The sequence below is a fragment of the Erithacus rubecula genome (genome assembly GCF_903797595.1).
Source record: "Erithacus rubecula genome assembly, chromosome: 3".
Lineage (NCBI taxonomy): Eukaryota > Metazoa > Chordata > Aves > Passeriformes > Muscicapidae > Erithacus > Erithacus rubecula.
This window is the reverse complement of record NC_136689.1, coordinates 118,110,302-118,117,785: the sequence shown is the minus strand read 5'-3', so window position 1 is coordinate 118,117,785 and position 7,484 is coordinate 118,110,302.

The window sequence follows — 7,484 nt, the reverse complement described above, 5'->3', positions numbered from 1 at the left end:
GGGATGTTCCTCATGTTGCAACAAATAGAACTTCTGGAGAGAAGGCCAGACTCACACAGGAAAGGAAAGAGGCTTCAGACTCCCTAAAGATGAAACAGCATGCTCCACAGGATCTAGCTCAAAAATTCAGTGTTACAAAGCATGCATGGAAGAAGATCCAAGACATATTTTTTCAGGTGCTTGATATGAACCATATGCACTGGAACCGGGCTTGTGTTGCATCTGAACTACTGGTGTACACCAGATTAATCTTCTCTTATTGTGTTTGAGTCTCAGGGCTGGAAATGTGTACTATGAAGTGAACTTCAGACTTTCTTCTCTATTGGAAACATCTCTTCCCAATACCACTCATCATGCAGTGTTGTATGAAACAGGGAAGGGGATTCAGAAACATGAAACTTAAGTGAGCCCTATGACTGAAGAAAATACTAGATGAAGTTTCTTGAGAAGTCTTATTTTCAAAAAGCCTCTTATCCTGACTTGTAAAGGGACAAAAGTGACCAAAGTGAGTCACCACACTGAATAGGCTGCCAAAAGCAGCTCTTTTAAGGGAAAACAGCTCTTTATATCCTTTAAATTTACTGTCACTGTTCAAACAGGTAAATTTATACCAGCTAATTTCTATTCATGTTTCATCTTATTTTTGACAGAGTAAAAATGTGTAGCTGAAATACATGCATGCAGCCCTCTTGTGGGCCTTAATTACCAGACTTGTGCTAATCACAGAGGCAGCACACTGTATATACACATAGCAATTGGAAGAGTAAACTCTTTCAGCAGATGAATCTCCTTTTTTGTGCTTTAATTCAAAATCCCTAATTGTAGTTTTAATGCTTCATGGAAAGAAATAGAAATTACATATTTTCTCAGTTTTATTCCTTTGCATGTAACAATTTTGCCAATTTGAATTCCAACTCTACAGTAGCTTGTGTCTTGTATTTTGTGAGAGTGTGTAAAATGTAAACTCTATTTTATTTCTCTGTAAATGTCAGGAGAGTATAAATCAATAATAGAGTGGTAACTGTGCAATTAACTCCTGTCACCCCTGTACCTTCACATTAGCATCACTGAGAATGGTCTTACCCTTTAAGTGACCTCAGTAAAAGCAATAACATCCTTTTCTGCTAAAGTTAATTTTTTTAAGTGAACTTAAAGCTCCTGAAAGGTGATAGATTGACAATCCTATAAAGTGAAGTTCCTTATTGGGTCATTGACTATGGGTAGTATGTAATTCCACAAATTGTCTAGTATTCCAACCCTATCCCAGAAGGGTAAGAATGGAATCTGGTACTTCTTCCTTCACCTATTTCATTGAGGCATCACAACTTGGATGTCAGTTGTCAGGATAGTTTCTGATGCAGTTGATGTCAGTTAGCAAGCAGAGTTGGAATTCCAATTCATTTACTGCAATTGCTATTGACAGAAGGTAGATGGCCACCACAGACACACAGTTGTAGGTTCTGTATCCTATTCCCTAAGCTGCTTCATTTGCAAAATGGCACCTAATAGCAGCTCAAAATGCATCAGGAAATCCTTGAAACAACTAAGAAAGTTATATGCAATATAATAACCTTCTGTCAAGCTGCTAGTAAGATTTTGAAAGCTAAAGCTTTCTAAACTTTATGCATTACTGGGGAAAATGAAGAAAATTCAGGCAAGAGGAAAGTGCAAGATAATTTAATTACTCTCACAAGTGTATTTTCATGTATTGATTTTATATCATATGATAGTACTAACCAAGTCTGTGTGTATTTGCCAGAATTCTGAAAGATAATGGTGCTCTGAGCCTTGTGACTACAAGGATTTTCACTTGTCCTCTCTGCTACAGATCTCAACCAAAGACAGAAATGTCTCTCTCTCTTGTCTAGAAGGAATTTTCCTAAAATGTTCCAGGCCAATCTGGGTAGCACTTTGAGCAGCAGCCTAATCTAGTAGATGCTGTCCATTATCTTTAAAGGCCTTTCCAACTCAAACCAGTCTTTGAAAATATGCAAAAACTTCTCTATTTCAGAGCAGTATAGGGTAAAACAAATATACAGAGAATATGAACTCTTCTGAAACACTACCAATAAGGGAGTCAGATAGGAAGCTGAGGTAAGGCCATGCCAGGATTAACCATTTGATTATTAAAGGATATTTCTTTCCTTGAATGTAGGTGCAGTGAAACATCTGAAGAGCAATTGAAATGGCTCCTGTTTCTGATGGATCTCTTTTTAGGTGTACTTCTGTATTTTTATGTTCACATGGACCAGAGCAGACTGCACAAAATAAGTTCCCTTTTTATTCTCCATGAGTCAGTGATGTAGTTTCAACCAGCAATGAGTTTGTCTTCTGCACAAGCAAAGAGTTTTTCCAGGAACATTGTCCTCCAATTTTAGAAGGTAAGGGGGTTTGTCTCTCATTTCAATCCTTTTGGAGACAAAACAACCAAAAAACTACAACCAAGGGAGTATTTAGCAGGAGCAAGTTTAGGACCTTGGACTATGTCTATACTAAGAGATGTGGGTAAGACAGGAGTTAAATGTCCTACTTCTTTTCCAGTGCTTTTATAGGAAGGAAACCTGAGAGGTTAGGCTGGAATGAGCTACAGTGCTATGTTTTCTATACCACCCCTTTAAACAATGAAGTGAGAAGAGCTAGAGGACATGTTGGATATACTGTACATAGTCATAAGGCCTTGTAGCATTCCTGTCAAAATCAAGTCCTACTATTTTCTTTACAGTGAGCTATTCATTGCAGGTCTCTTAAGATTGAGCCCGGTCCTTGGAAATGTGACAGGGGTCACAAAATTTGGAGCAGAGGATGATGGGATTCTTTTAAATGTTGCAGGGATTTCTGCATATCTTTCATTAAATGTGTTGGAAAGATGTGTTTCCAGCCCTTGAGATAATTTTTAAGAGATTTCCCCTTTGTCTTAATAGAATATTTTCTTGTCTGGGATAAGTGCACTTAGCTAGATTGGTCAATGCTGTAGTGCCAGGTTGCACTGATGGTTTTCCTATGGAATGCCTGCCTTTAGGACATTTGCATATGGGGCATCTCTTCTTACATTTAAATCCAACTACTCCCCAGTATGCTGTCCCATTAATTGTACACTGGAAAAAAGAGAAGGAGAACACTGTGACCTGTGTATATGTAGTAGTTAGTGAGAACCTAGGGATTTATTTAACGAACTAAATCACTTCAGATATTTCTTCTACATTCTTGAATAGCCCACCAGATCCCATATGCCTGTAGAAATTTTTATAGGGCTCAGGTGGTCCCTCATTAGCTGTAATGTCACTTAATTTCTTCCATCTTTATGCTGGAAGTACCTTCAAATAAAGCTTGATGGCATAATTCTCTATGGCTGTAATTAACAAATGAGGCAGAGGTGGGACAAGAAGCCACATGTGAGTGCAGAAGAGATCCATGTTGGTGGCAGACATCATGATGTTTACCCCGTGGCAGCAAGGTAGTGAACTCAGCTATCACTGGCAGTATTCCCTTCAGGGACAAAGGTAATGTTAATTAAAATTCACTATGCACAAAAGGGCCATTCCTAATGAATATGTACTGATGAGATGTTTAGCTATGTCTCTTGCATCTTCAAATGTGTTAGAAATACCTTTCATGAAAGATTTCTGTTCCCAGGAAGGGCTGTCAATTTATTTCCCTGAAGGATTTCAGTCAGTACCACTGATTTCTATGTGGAACCACACAGTGACAGGCAGAGCACACTGAAGTAGAAAGTATTGATAGTGTTATTGAAACTATTATATGGATATTATCTTGAAAGTATTGTTATTTTGCAAGAGAGATTCAGATTGAGTTTCTGAGTGGTATTGTCAGTACCTGGGTGTCAGAAGAGCTTGTCCTTTTCAGCAGGTCATGGGAGGTAGAAGAGATGGCCTCCAGTGGTCTAGTCCAGCCTCACATGTTCTATGAGTCCATGATAATTTCTGCATTTCTGTGAAGGAAAACTAGTATGATAAATATGCATGAGCAGAAATGAGTTAATTTCATATGAAGTGTAATGTTGCCAAAGTCAATAGTAAGATTGCTTTTGCCTTCAAGGGAAACAAAATGACTTTTGTTTGTGGTGGAATGTGATTTTTTTGCACTGAATTCATTATAGAATGTACAAGCAAACGTTAAGATACAATTGTAACAATTGTTTATCATAGCTCCACCCTGACATGTAATGACAGCCATAAGAATGGTTTAACTTACGGGTCTTCTGTAAATACTTGCTCTGGTTCAGCACCAGGTCACACTGCAGCCGAAGAATCCTATTACATTTGTCTTTATCTTTTTTGCTATGGCTATGAAGCTGTCCTCAGAGCAAGACCAGACCTGAGTCTTGCAGCACATTCTTGGACCCCACATTCCAGGGTGTGCCTGTTGTGTTTTCACAGCAGAGATTTGCTAGGCTGCTCAGCATAACCCTCCTGCAGAGCAGCCTAGAGTAGCCTCAGAGAGTCTCTTCATGTGAGAAGGCAAGAAATCTTCAATTTGGCTTTTCCAGTGGCTAAAGGGGATGTACAAGAAAGCTGGAGAAGGACTTTTTAAAGCCCCCTGAAGTGATAGGACAAGTGGCAATGGCTTTAAAATGAGGGAAGGTAGGTTTAATTTAGATATTTGGAATAAATTCTTTGCTGTGCTGGGGCTGATGAGGCACTGGAAGAGGTTGCCTGGAGAGCCTGATCTAGCAGAAGGTGTCCCTGCCCATGTCAGTGGGGTTAGAACTACATGGTCTTAAAAGTCCCACCCAACCCAACCCATTCTATGAGTCTATGAATAGTAATTGGGCATAACAGCATATCAGCTGGTATTATTTACATAACTAAATGGAGTTAGGCACTTGGCAGCTACCAAAATTCAGAGTATTCGTGTAGCACCTCAGAGAGTCTGAAAATTCTGTCTGTGTGCCCCAGTATTCCTTCTCCACCCTGCTGAGTGTAAAAGTCTAAACACAAGGATAAGCAGTGAAATGAGCTTGTTTATTACTGTTGTCAGTGTTTTAGACAGAATTTTAGGTTTTGTAAAATAGCGTGAGGTCGGCTGAAAAGGCTGTCGCTCTTATAGGGGATGTGCAAAGTCGCTGTCAAGCGGGGCGTTGTGATCGCCTGCCTTTCTCACAGTGAGCGCTAGATGGCCATCTGGCCTTTTCCTTCTTGCCGCGTTAAACCTCAATTATGATACAGCCCCTGTGGTGTTCTGAACGACTCTAAATAATATCACATTAGGAAATTATTCAGGAAAGTTTAGCCCACGTTAGACTGATTGCATCAGGGTCAGAAATGCACAAATTTTTATTGTACCTGATAACTACACCCTGTGGTCTATAGGAGATGTAGAAAAACTAATTTAGAAAAAATATATTTTTACAAAGAAAAATAAATTCTCTGATAAAAATACCTAAGTCACATTTCTAAGGTACATTCTGGTATAGCATAGCTTATATCCATTAAATAAGACTGCTGCATGATATAGGTGAATGTTCACGATCTGTTTAGTGGCAATCCCTAAATTAAGAGGCATTTCATATCTACCAGATTATAGGATGATCTGAATACTGTGGATAATTTTAATTTGCAAAGCATGGAAGTCTTTGAGAAAAAAGTCACATTAAACAAAACTGTTCAACATCCTTACACATAACTCTAGGAAGATGTTTGCTTTGTCATTTTGCAACGCGTATCTTCTTTTTCAACAACTGGAAATTCTTCATATTTTCTGTAAAATTTGAATAATTGCAAAGGATTTGATGGAAATCATTATTTTTCTCACATTTCTATAGAACTAATTTTCTTTCATTGGTTCCTAAATTCCTAGTAACAAACAAAAACAGTAGTCCTTTTTTCAACAGGGCCTTTGAATTCCATAGGTTCTACAAAGTTTTTACATTTTATTTCCTTATCCCATGTTTTCACTATCTCTGATAGAAACAGTAGGAATTTTCCATCATCTGGTTTTGGTTCCTTTTACAGTAAGAGAGAACCTTTATGAAAATGGTAGATCAATTGCCCACTGAAATTCAATGTAGAAATTACTAAAAAAACCTTAGAAACACCCAGTAAGTTATAAAATAACATCTATCTCTAGAACTATGCATTGAAATTCTCTTTCTGTCTTACAATTAGACTTTCAGGAAACAACAACACACTATTTATTATAGAAAACCTACTGTAGATTCTGGAACAACCTATAGAATTTATTTGATATTACCTAGATCATTGCACGAACCAGAATTGTTTAATAATGAGAATCATTAAGTTCTCTAAAATTGTCTTAAAAAATGTTATTCTTGCTTATGCAGAAGATGTGTAATGTTTTGGGACTTCTTTGGCTGCAAATTGGTTTAGATAGACTTTTACAAAGTAACATAAATTCTGGCATTACTATGTGGTTTTAAATATTCATTTCTTATTTAGGATACTACTGGATACCTATATGAAATACCCTCAAGATGTGAGATCTTTATGTTCTGCCCAAGGATTTGAGACACATATTATAAACAGTTTTCTGGATTTTAGGCAGATGGCTTGTCCTTCGTTTATGTTAGCCTTGAGTAGTAGATCTTTATTGGCCATAAATTTCTGGCACTCTTATAGTGCAGCTGCTTCATGTTTAATATTTGGATGGCAGAATGCTCAATAGTATTGAAAGCCAAGGAATTGGATTTGAGTTTAATGCACTGCTTATTACTCTCAAAGAGCTATTTATTTCAGTGGGGATCAACTATGTATGAGGGCTCTTATATCAAACAGATGAGCAGTTCTTGCTGTAGATAGGACAAATCCTTCTTTTAAAATCTTCAGGGCATATACAATGCTACCCCAGGTAGTTCCCATTACATTCTAATGGGTAGGTCTGGACTCTTGTATTTGGCTTGTTCTCAAAATGTGTTTGGCAGCTGTGAGTGGCTTTCAGTCAGATTCCAACACATTTCAGCAGGCAACCCTAACCTGGTCCTTTTTCCAGGCTGATTCTACTTAGAGCAGAAGGATGGCCTAGATGGCCTCCTGAAGTCCCTCCAACCTGAATTATTCTCTGATTCAGGAATTTAATTTGTTTTCCTGAAAAACATTTTGAGGCTTTTTATGACCTCCTACCAGTTCCTACCTTTTCTAACTATGTTTTTCTGCCTGTTCTGGGAGGAAGCTGACATAATGGTTTCTAGGCACCAGGCTCAATAACAAGTGCAATGCCATTTGCAGACACAAACCTGCAGGATGCTGTAGGTAGATTCTTGGTGAGTGAGAGGTAGTGACTCTTGAGCAAATCCTTCATTCAGAAATTGATTTAGCATACATTTTCTACTGTTGGTCACAGTAAGTGTAGGAGTTGTATGAGAGTTCAGAATGCTTGATAACATAGAAGGAGGCTTAACTGTCAGGAATCCCTCCCTGCAAAACTTGACTATTAAATGTAACTAATGCAAATGTGCTTGAATTTCTTTCAGTAGCTGTATTTAGTAAAAGTGGACTATGCTAGAACTT